The following is an 11,718-nucleotide window of genomic DNA, read 5'->3' as shown; positions in this document are numbered from 1 at the left end:
TCTTTCTGTGACCTTTATATGGATGGGTCTTTTTAGGAACCAAAAATGGTTCCCTTATGGCATCACTCTGAAGAACTACTATGGCACCTTTATTTTTAAGAGTGTACCTGCATGGAAAAATGTAAAAAATGAATGAATAATTCTAAACTGAAATAAAGCACTAACTTGGAAGAATTAAATTATCGACACAGTAGGCAAAATTTGTCTTTACCAGAAGAGAGATTCAAAGCAACATGGGCATTTGACCACTGGACTTTAAGTTGAATGCCTTAACTAATCAGTCATCCTGGTAAATGGCACGGTGGCGCAGTGGTAGTGCTGCTGCCTCACAGTAAGGAGACCTAGGTTTGCTTCCCGGGTCCTCCCTGTATGGAGTTTGCATGCTCTCCCCGTGTCTGCGTGGGTTTCCTCCCACAGTCCAAAGATATGCAGGTTAGGTGCATTGGCATTCCTAAATTGTCCCTAGTGTGTGCTTGGTGTGTGGGTGTGTGTGTCCTGCAGTGGGCCGGTGCCCTGCCCAGGGATTTGTTTCCTGCCTTGTGCCCTGTGTTGGCTGGAATTGGCTCCAGCAGACCCTCGTGACCCTCTGTTAGGATATAGTGGGTTGCATAATGGCTGGCTGGCTAGCTAATCTCTGTACCATACTTATGGCAATATTTTTAACCGGTCTATCACTTTTGATAAAAGAAGTGTTCAGAGGTTTTTATGGTATGGTTGACATGTGACTAGTAATATTTGCCAATCATTGTGCTCGAGAGTGGCAACAGGTTGCGTATTGCTTAGACATACAGGTATAAATTCCACTGTACTCTGTACACATGACAATAAATTGAATTTTCACTTTTATATTCGAACATCATTTCCTCTCAGCTTGAATTTAAATTAAAAATAGTGGAGACCAGGTTATTCCTTACAATAGCAGTTAGATCGCTCCAAGATGACCTCCAAATTGACTCCAAATTATAAATAACCTTAGAATTCTCAGATTTGCATCTTATGCTTGTAACTTACTCTGTACAATGCAGACATTAATAACTTCTGATTGTCACACTGTGTGTGTTTCTTTTCTGGAAAGAGGGTATCCTACCTTGTAAATTCAGGTATTTGCTCTTTCTTGATAGGCCCATAATGCAAATGGAAAACATTTTTTCCCATCACATAACATTTTTTAATATAACACATCTTTTAACTGTGAATTATCTTTTTAAAATCATTTTTGCACTATAACTAATTAAATATAAATGTATTTAAATATTATTTATTTGAATTTAATATTGTGTAGTATTAAAATTTATGTTTATAGCAAAACAATTTTTTATTTGATAATAAGGTCAGAATATAGCTGAAAGTCCTATGTATCGTACTGAGTCATTAGTCAGGGCATACAAAATTCACATGCTTTCTCTGTGAGCGGGACAGCAGAGCCAAGAATTTCCATTGGGGTTCAGTAAGAAACTATAGCACGGTGTCAAAAACATTATCAGACCTGGCTAGATAAAATGCTCTTACCAAAACTTCATATTAAGGTTGGTTTAATAAAGCAGTTTGTCAAAGTCCTATCACAAAATGGAGCCTGTTTTTTGTATTTGTGACAAACGTTTTCTGGTTTGTCAGGCGCTACAATCAAAGGGAACATTTTTGCCGAACCTGATATTAGAAAACAGATTTCTAATATGTTTAAGTAAAGATCCAAAGTATAAAAAATATGAAAAAACGATCAGTTACGTTTAAGAAATGCTGTTGCGATATGAGTCTCAAAGTTTGGATTTGCATTTGGAATTTTACCCTAAATATCTTACAGCGGTGAGTGAAGAGCAGGGTGAAAGATTCCATCAGGATATCAAGGACCTGGAAAGAAAGGACATTGTGAAGCCACTGTGATGGTGGACTAGTGCTGAATGACTCATAGGGGACAGACACGTCAGAAAATGTGCAAAAACGATGGGCAGAAAACAAAGTGTAGGATTTAAAAAAAAAAGAAAGTGACAAAAAATCGATATTTAAACGTCAGTCAATATGCATTGCTGTTTCCTTTACATATGTTTTAAAATGCTAGATTGACTAAGTATTTAATTTTAAATTGATTTAGAACAATAATGCATACAGACATAACATGTACAAATTGTTAAATTATAATTAGATTTCTTTTTATTTTAGTTTAGTTTTAATTTTTATTGTGTTCATGACTACAAATAAAAATAACATTTCGCAATTAAAACAATTTTTATGAGTTAAATATTTGTATACCAGTGTTATTCATTCTCAGATGTATATCCTGCATTTCTATTTGCATTAAATCCCACTTGTGTTTGAACCGTAATCACGCAAGGTCTCGTTTCTTCTTGCAAAGTCAAGCCGATCTGACAGAAGAAACTTCCAATTAGGAGCAAGAAAAATGTGAGTGGGCGGGAGCTACAAACAAAAAAAAATCTGTTGACCCCGCCCGTTATTGTTCCCACCTATTGGCTGTTTTGATTGGCGAGGCTTACCGGAAATACCGACTGTGCTCCACCTCGGACAGGAGATGCAGAGGATGGGCTTGATGTTTTCCTTTCTTTTTGTACTGAGCACGAGTGAGGTGGTGGTAGTGGTAGTAGAAGGAGAAGGGGAATATGGGGAGAGATAAGAAATTTGTTTTATTAGCAAAATGGTTATCCATTTTAGAGTATGCTTTATTCTGGGAAGGAGTTTGAGCAGGTGCACTCGAATAATGGAGGCGTGTAGCTTATTTGTGCGCTTAGAAGGAAAATGTAATGTTGCTAACTGGTGCAGAAATGTTTGCAGATGGGTGTCGGAGTTAATCAAACGAATGTGCTAGAATTTGACAAGCAGTATGGTCGCAACGGTAGGTGAGGCGAGTTATTGATGTCGCGTTATTGTAGATGATGTTTGTGAGCTTAGCTCAGTAATATTAAAAGTCATGACCGAACTGAGTTCAACTCGCTCTCTCTCTCCTTTTTTGCAGCATGGGTTATTGCAAGATGCGTTGCATGAAGGGGAGCTGGAACTTTACGAAAGGTGAGCCATTACATTCCTCTATCAGTAAGGTTAACTTTTTCGAAGGCTGCACTGCAAGTTAAAACATGTAACATCCTTATTCGCCATGTTGATTCGAAAAGGTAGTCAATTTAAATATCTGAAGTGAAAATAATTGCCCGTGTGCCAGAGATGCTTTTAGTCAATGTAGAAACTGCAAGTGTACAATGATTTCCTTATGAGGGACTCTCTTGGCTCTGGCGCTAGGCCCGTGACTCGCCATGTGGTCGGCGCCTCCTGCTGGTCACCACTTTTGGTTAGTGCGCCACATGAGGTATCGCACTTTTTTTATAGACCATTTGTCGTTGATGGCAGTGCAGTCCGTAAGGGTTATATTTTTAAATTAATGCTTTCCTTAATCCGGAGGAAATTCGTGCGCTTAATTTGTTAGGAAACGTGTAGGCATGTGTACGTTTGGTTTTCTAACCTATACTTCACTCATATTCAAGTACCTACTGCGTTATCATAATTTGTCGCTTTATTTGCACTTTTAAGTGCTGCAACTCTCCAAGACTTTGTAGTAGGATCTTAATACTGTGATCAGTTACATTTTTTTTTAAAGCTGTTCTCGTGTGGTCCAGTCTAAACCCCCAACTCCCCTTACACTTTCTTGTGCTGTGTTAGTGGGAATTTTCAAAATTACACTTGTTTAATCACACGTTCCCAGTTTTACAGTGCAAACATAAATCACAGGATATTAATTAAATAATACAGACAAGCCAGTGAGTATGAGTTGTCATCATAAGGTGCCGTCTTAAAGACCCCTGGAATATTAGCAAGTGTAACAACACCTTTTCATCCTTTAATTCGTTTGAAACCTGTTTTATTTTCTCAGTCTTTATATAGTGAATTTTTTTTTTAGGGTATAGGGTGCACATTTTTACTTTGAAAAGTCATTGTAGAAAGTGAAGTGTTCTTCGTTTTCAAAATGCCATATAAACTGCAATGAAGAAAGCCATTTAATGGTACTAGTATATATAATAAGCTACACATTTACAGCACAAGTAAAATTACATTACTTTTATGTAACAAATGTCTTCTACGGTGGTCTACACTGCGATTGTGTCATAGATCTCTGATGTCATGTTATGCAATTTCAAGACGTGGGGCTTGTCAGACTTGCCAACCTCAGTTGTTATAACCAGACTTCATTTCTTTAAACAACTGAAAATCGCTGCCCACGGCACATTTACCAAATGAGTGGCTTACCTTGTAGCACGGACGTGCTTGCTAATAGCACGCTGGCTGATGGAGCTGGCACTGTGCAAAGGGTTAACCACTATGAGTTCTGCTGCAACCTGAAGCTTCTCTTCAGTTTTCTGTGGTCCAAAACCTCTGCATTCATTATTCTGTGCATTGTATTTGAAGAAGAACATTAATTAGTTGTTGGCTTCCATGCACTCTGAGCCAACCCCTAGGACTAAATACAAAATCAGTTTCATTGGTTTTTGCCCCGATTGCCTCTGTGTTCTTATGACTATGTAAATGAAGGCAATGACTGAAAATGGCTGGCGAGGTTGTGTAATGTGACAGTCTTTCTTCCATAGCTCTGGTCAAGGGTGTTTAATACCAAAGCAAGTCTTTTGTCTGAAATATCTTGACTTCTGCAGCAAGTACCTATGATAACCTGCATGTTAGTCTGTTTCGCCTGATGTCTCTGATTACAAGAATGTGCCTGCATTAATGACAAAAGTATATTAAATCTAAAACTGAATTGTTGCGCTTTCTAAACCTCTTGTGTTTTTTTTTTTTATATATAACAGGGTTTCCAATTAGAAATCTTGTAAGCCAAAAGGTGAGTTTGGTTATCTCCTTTGTATTATATAAACTTTGCGTGGTTAGTGGTCAGTTGTGATGAGCTGCATGTTAGTCCGTGTTTCACCTGACACTAATGATTATTTACATGCTCTGAACTAGACCTTCTTCCACACCACTAAGCACGTCCTACAGAGTATAATATTGCAATTGATTTCTGAGCTGTTGGAACAATTTGTCTCATGTTGAGGTGTGACCATCTTAACAATATCACTAAGTGTTTACTTGGTCTAGGAATATCTGTACAATGCATGCACTAAGGCCTGCATTAATTACAAAAGTATATTAATGTAAAACTGAATTGTTGCGATTTTCTAAACCTCTTGTGTTTTTTACAGGGTTTTCGATTAGAAATCTTGTAAGCCGAAAGGTGAGTTTGGTTATCTTTGTTTTATATAAACTTTGCGTGGTTAGTGGTCAGTTGTGATGAGCTGCATGTTAGTCCGTGTTTCACCTGACACTAATGATTATTTACATGCTCTGAACTAGACCTTCCACAAAACTTAACAAGTCCTACAGAGTGTATATTGCAATTGATTTTTGAGCTGCTGGAGCAATTTGTCTCCTGCTGAGGCATGACCATCTTAACAATATTACTAAGTGTTTACTTGGTCTAGGGATATCTGTACACTTCAGTAATGTATTCAAATTTTAAAGTGCATGTTGTGTTGCTTTAGAGAGACTAAAACGAATTGTCCTGCTTAACTTTAAACTGATTGTTTCAGAGACTGCTATAAGCATCATTACTGTACCAGGCAGTCAACACTTTTTGTATTCATGTAGACATTTTTTAGCTTATTGCCATGCATGTTTTCTAGACATTTTGGAGTAGTTAAACTGTCCTCTGTAAGCATTTTGAGTTGGAAATTGTAAAAGCTTCTAAAATGGTCATTCCTTCCATATAATGTACATTTGATGGAACTGAAAATGTAGTTAATATCCTTACTTTACCTATGGGTGGCTGTTAGACCTTTAAAAGATTTGTTTCTGGTGATAGCTTGGAGATGTTCAATCATGGTATGCATTCAGTAAATAAAAAAGTGACAGTCAACGTAATGGCTAATGACTGTTCCAGATATATATTTATTTTTTTGCATTTTAAGTTTGCTATTTCATCTATCAACTTACATTTTTTTACAAGTCAAAGAATATTATTGTAATAACTTTATCATCCTTCCTTTCTAGGTATGTGAAGAATGTGACATTTTCAAATATAATTGACAAGGTGATCTTGGCTTTTTAATAAAGTTTTCTATTTAATAACGCAGTCTTATTTTTTTTTTTTTAATCTGCACACCACACAGACATTGGTGCACTTCTGATTAAAAAGTGAAAAACTGTCTTAAATTTTATGACATTAAAGTCTGCTAAGTGATATGGGCTGAGCATCATTCACAAAATTAAATAGACAAGCAACGATGTAGAAAGAGCCGTTCATGTGGGAAACTGAAAAAATTCTCAACTACCATTTCATTTTGAGAGCACATATTTGAAATGTGTTTTAGTTGTAATGAATTATCAAGGAATCCGATAAGCATGTTTTGGACATGATCCTTGTAGCATCTGGAAGCCAACCAAATTAATGTGCTAGTCCTTAAGTAACAAGCAAACACTCGTGCTGCGCCAGTTAATTCCTATTTAATATAGCATTAGCTTCTTTGGGGTGTTGGATAAAAGTGGAGGCTGGAAATATGTCTAAATGTAGGAAATATGAGACGATTTAAATTTGTTTTGTTGAGCACCCTGTTTTAAACAAGTGCAGTATAGGACCATAATAATGAACTGGTTTTTGATTTTCTTTATGAAAACATTTTTTTAAATTATTAAAATATATTGGTCCTTCACTTAAAGAGTTGATTTAAAAAAAAAAAAAAAAATCACTGCTGTACCGATACATTCCTCTTCCTGAATTACACATTGTGGAAAACATAACGCAGAGCTTTCATTTGTAGCATGGGGTGTACATTTTGATGACAGCATATTCTGTGCCTAAATGTCTTGCGCTGTTAAATGTAAGCACATAACTGTTGGAGTGTTGATCAAAGTCCTTCCTACTTCCCCAGAAACTGCATGTGCAAATAATTTGATTAATTTTTTGATATATACACCCACAATCATTTTAAGGTCCTATTTCTCTTTGTATATGTGTTTTGGAGATTGATGTGTAAGTTGTAATGAATGATAATTGAGAAAACAAGCACTCAATGTTTTCATTTTTTTAATTTTACTCCAGTTCAGCCATTTTACTTTTTGTCAGAATCCAAGTGGAAAATACACAAAAAATCGCCACATTCAGTAGGAACAATAAAAAAAAAATTCTGAATTAACCCAGCAAAGCTTGTAATTAAATTTTCCTCCTTCATCTAAGTCACAGTCAGACAGCAAGGGAAATGTACCCTAAAGTGATGAATCTGAAACCTTGGCATGAGTGTTGAAATATCCCCAGTTGTCTCGGCTACAGTTGCAGTAGGGAAAGTTTTGCTTGCATCCAGTTCAAATATTAATCGTATAAAAGCAAATGCATTGAAAACATTTTGACAGTACTGTGCAGTGGCCAGTAAGATAGTAAGACATCTGAAAGTCCAATTTACCAAATATTGCATACTTGCGTGTTCTAGCAGGCCTGCTGCAAGACCTTTTTTACGATTGGAAGGAATGACGGTATAGTTACATATGTTCTAAATGATATCTCAACTCTTTGTGTATGGTAATTCAAAGTAAAGTTTAAAGCAAACTTGAAACATTTTAAGATATCTTGAAATGAGAGATCCTGTTGCATATCCGTGTTCCAAGGTACTACTCAAGTGCAAGGTATCTTGAATAGGGCTCTCTAAGAACTCCCATTAAAACTAATATACTGAGTTACTGGAAAAAATACTGGGGGAATTTGAGACATCTTGAAATCAAGAAGTTATTTTAATATTTGGGAAGTATCCCAAAGTGGTCAATGTTATTTAAAGATGTGTCAAAGTAAACAAAGGTGCAGTTCAAGTATCTTGAAGTTGCTAATGGTCATAATATGTGAGAATGTATTTCGGAGATACTTGTTTTTAATATCTAAAAAGCATGTGGCAAAGTGAAGTATCAAATGTTTCTTTTTCATTTCTTGCTAATTTAAGGTTTTTTAAAGTGTGTCTTACGATATGATAAATGTGATTTGATGATACTTAGTATATTTTTTAAAAAGAAGTAATTTCTAAACATGTAAATGTTATTTGCAGGTAGGTCTGATGCAGTTAGAGATCTCAAAACTGTTTCCACATACCTCAAAATAGCTTCTTGTCCTCTTTGAAATCTTTGAAGAATATTTCAAGCCATGTGAAGATATCTCAAAATTAGTTTCAGTTGTATCTTGAAAAGCACAAAATGTATTTTTAAATAAGAAAATGTAATAGTGATATCTTCAAATGTGATTCAGGTGTCTCAACATGTACCGTGGATCTTTATTTTATTGAAATCACCCAACGTTCCATACAAATCTAATCAATTTTTACAAAAATAGGTTTGAAAACAAATCCTCCCCCACCACTGAGAAAGAGCGCTAGGCCAGCAGAGTAAAACTTAAAGCTAGTAAAAATAAGTAAATAGATGAATTAATGTGAATAAAGATATATGTTAAATGTCATTTCACAATTTGTATCAGAACAACAAGCAAGCCATGAGGTCAATAGAATTGCTTCTTAAGCTTAGAGACAGGAGTGTCAAGTCACAGATCAGAGGAGAGCTACAGAAAAATTTCTGTATTGTAGGTTGACAAAAGCACAGTGGTCTCCATAATTCTTAGACTATGTTTGGAACAGCAACAACACTTCCTAGAGCTGGCTGCTTGCCCAGACTAAACAATCTGAGGGGTGAGGTCCTTGGTAAGAGAGATGACCAAGAACCAAATGGTCACTTTTGGCTGATCTTCAAAGAACCTGTGTTGAGATTGGAGGAATTTCCAGGAGACACCCAGCACTGCAACCTTTTCTCTATTCTGGGATTTGTGGCAGTGGGGCAAGGTGACACATGAAAGCCTACAAACAAGATTCCCTGTTTTCATGAAACCAAAACTGAAATGTTTGGCCTCCGTTCTAATTGTCATGTCCAGAGGAAACCAGGCAGTATCATCTATGCAATACTATTCCAATGGTGAAGTATGGAACTGGGAGATTAGGGTTGTGGGAAACCTGAATGCAGCAAATGAGAGACCCTTCCTTAATGAAAACCTGCTCCAGAGCACTCTGGATCTCATACTGAGCCAAACGTTCACCTTGCAACAGGTTAGTGACCCAAAGCACAAAACAAAAATGACAAAGTGGCATAGGGACAATTCTATACATGTCCTGGAGTGACCCAGCCAAAGCCCAGACTTGAACCCAATAAAACATCTCTAGTGAGACCTGAAAATACAGTAGCTGTCTACCAACAGTCTCTATCCAAACTGGAGCATGTTGAGGGTACTCTGAGACAAATGGCAAAGAATATCCACGTCATACTGTGATATTTCAGCTTTTTTTTTAAAATAAATTTACCGTTTTTGCTTTGTAATTTTGGAATATAGTGTTGTGTAGTAAACACAGAAAATAACTATATAATAACTATAATAATATATCTGAAAATAACTGAATACACCTTTCAGGACATCAGAAATACTTTTTCAGGTCTATATAATGTTTACTGTGTTGGTTTGCCATACCTGCATTTATTTTTAAAATTTTAGTATTGAGAATGATTTCCTGTAATTCGACTACTACAGAAGTCTTTCAAGTAAAAAGATTTACCACAACCTGTTTTCAAGTGTAATTAATATAAAAATATAGGAATGTGGCATAATATTACCACTGTCAATATCACAAAGTGTATTAAATTCAGTAAACACTGGCACCGTGGTTCTTTTGCAGTGCACTAATGTGCTGTACACATAATGGGTAAGTAGCCTATTTTTATGTTGCTGAAATACTACAATACAGTAAGGATTTTCTATTCACAACTCTCATTAAAATAATAAACTGGTCGTATTGGTTAAACGAAACTCGTTAACAATTTCGATCGATGGAAAATCGGTAATAAATATGTTTACCCCTGGCGTATGCTTTCGCAACCGTCATTGTCCTTCGAGTGTTCAACACAGTTTTATATTAGTCTCGTATTACTCGTTTATCACACGTTATTATTATTATTTGTAATATTCGCTAAAGTGAGCCTATTAGTTTTGGAAATATGCGTATGCTTAATTTACTGATGAGAAGTTCACTTTTGAAAATAAATTCACACAGTGATTAGAAAACAAAATATAAATTACTCATGTATTCATTTATGCTTTGCCGTCGAAAACATATTTCGAAGAGTCAGGATGGCCGAGCGGTCTAAGGCGCTGCGTTCAGGTCGCAGTCTCCTCTGGAGGCGTGGGTTCGAATCCCACTTCTGACACATCTTATTTTATGGTGGTCTGTTTTAATGACTCTTGATGCCGTTCTAATCGATTCACCGCGTTTTGTTCACATCATTAAGAGGTTTCGGAGGAATTCGCCATTAAGTGAGGCAAATGACATAGTACACTCCGGGTGTTTGTAAATGCTTTCACAATAATTACATCCTGACTGAAGAAGGGGCCTGAGTTGCCTCGGAAGCTTGCATATTGTAATCGTTTTAGTTGCATCAGCCAATAAAAGGTGTCATTTTGCTAGGCTTTTCTGTACACTCATAATGGCTAACACGGTACAACACCCTAGTACAATAAACCTCAAAAGAACTACGTGTGTTTCAACTTTTGCAATGGCTACATTTATAATGTAATATTAATAAGGCATAACTACGTAGTCGGCAGGATTCGAACCTGCGCGGGGAGACCCCAATGGATTTCTAGTCCATCGCCTTAACCACTCGGCCACGACTACTCCTATTTAACATTCGAGAGATGAGATTTTTGTATTTGTTATCTTAAGTCGTGGAAAATTATATGTGTAAAAGGATCGATGGGCTCCTTTTTTCTTTCCACATTTGTAGCATTTGATAAGCTGAAGGGAAGCGGTATTTGTAGAAGATCGAAATGTTAACGGAGTGGATAAAACATGTCTTTTACCAGAAGTGGGGTTCGAACCCACGCGGACATTTGTCCATTGGATCTTAAGTCCAACGCCTTAACCACTCGGCCATCCTGGTACACAAGAAACCTACTTCATATTTTATAATAGTAATCCGTTTTGTGCATTTTAGGTTTATTGGCTAAACCGATATGTAGATGTTTCTACACATCGCGTGAAATAATTTTATACTTTCTTTCAACATATTTTACCGTTTAAGCAGAAATCCGCTCCCCTCCTGCTACATTTGATCACATTTCTCAAATGTTCCACTACAATATACAAATTAAACGTATTTCTAGAGAAATAAATGACATAAGTAAGGACACTATATTAACTTTTTTTAGTGTTTAACTACTATTGTTACTGTTCCTACAATACTAAAGGGAAGTGGGGAGCTGCCCCTTATCTCATTGGCTTAATCTGTGAGTAGAACGTCTGAATTGTTACATTTCTGTTGTTTTTAAGGTGGAATTTACAAGCTATGCATAACCCTGAACTGGTCTAAACGGGTTTAAAATGTCAAATGAAAACGTGATTAATTTAACAACTTTAGCATGATGCGACTTGTTATACATTGGTAATACAGTATTATGGACTTTAAAGATGTGCTGTTAATATGGTAATACAGTATTATCATTATTCCTTGTCATGAATATGTCGAACAGCTACAATTTTGTGTAGAATTTCCTTGCACTGTACTGGGGATAGAATCAAAAGATTACATATACTATATATCTTTCCTGTGTCCTCTAATGGGACAAAACTAAGAAATATTATTTAGACCCCTCTTTGTATGTAT

General features: G+C 36.2%; 1 long non-coding RNA gene and 5 other non-coding genes across 6 annotated transcripts; 4 read left to right on the top strand and 2 right to left on the bottom strand.

Annotated features, from left to right (window-relative positions):
- Positions 1-2,553: 2,553 nt before the first annotated feature.
- Positions 2,554-6,114, top strand: LOC120523905. Its single transcript, XR_005632720.1, has 5 exons — positions 2,554-2,845; positions 2,966-3,018; positions 4,800-4,831; positions 5,190-5,221; positions 6,037-6,114. It is a non-coding gene; the product is annotated as an uncharacterized LOC120523905 (long non-coding RNA).
- LOC120520202 lies at positions 4,880-4,956 on the top strand. Its single transcript, XR_005631786.1, has one exon. It is a non-coding gene; the product is annotated as a small nucleolar RNA SNORD126 (small nucleolar RNA).
- On the top strand, positions 5,267-5,343 carry LOC120520191. Its single transcript, XR_005631785.1, has one exon. It is a non-coding gene; the product is annotated as a small nucleolar RNA SNORD126 (small nucleolar RNA).
- A 4,066-nt stretch (positions 6,115-10,180) lies between the features above and the next one.
- Positions 10,181-10,263, top strand: trnal-cag. The gene has a single exon. It is a non-coding gene; the product is annotated as a tRNA-Leu (tRNA).
- Positions 10,264-10,648: 385 nt separating this feature from the next.
- Positions 10,649-10,730, bottom strand: trnas-aga. Its single transcript has one exon. It is a non-coding gene; the product is annotated as a tRNA-Ser (tRNA).
- A 182-nt stretch (positions 10,731-10,912) lies between these two features.
- On the bottom strand, positions 10,913-10,995 carry trnal-uaa. The gene has a single exon. It is a non-coding gene; the product is annotated as a tRNA-Leu (tRNA).
- Positions 10,996-11,718: the final 723 nt, after the last annotated feature.

This window comes from Polypterus senegalus, chromosome 1 (assembly GCF_016835505.1).
Source record: "Polypterus senegalus isolate Bchr_013 chromosome 1, ASM1683550v1, whole genome shotgun sequence".
Lineage (NCBI taxonomy): Eukaryota > Metazoa > Chordata > Cladistia > Polypteriformes > Polypteridae > Polypterus > Polypterus senegalus.
The sequence above is the reverse complement of the archived record's forward strand: the minus strand, read 5'-3'. Positions and strand labels throughout refer to the sequence as shown.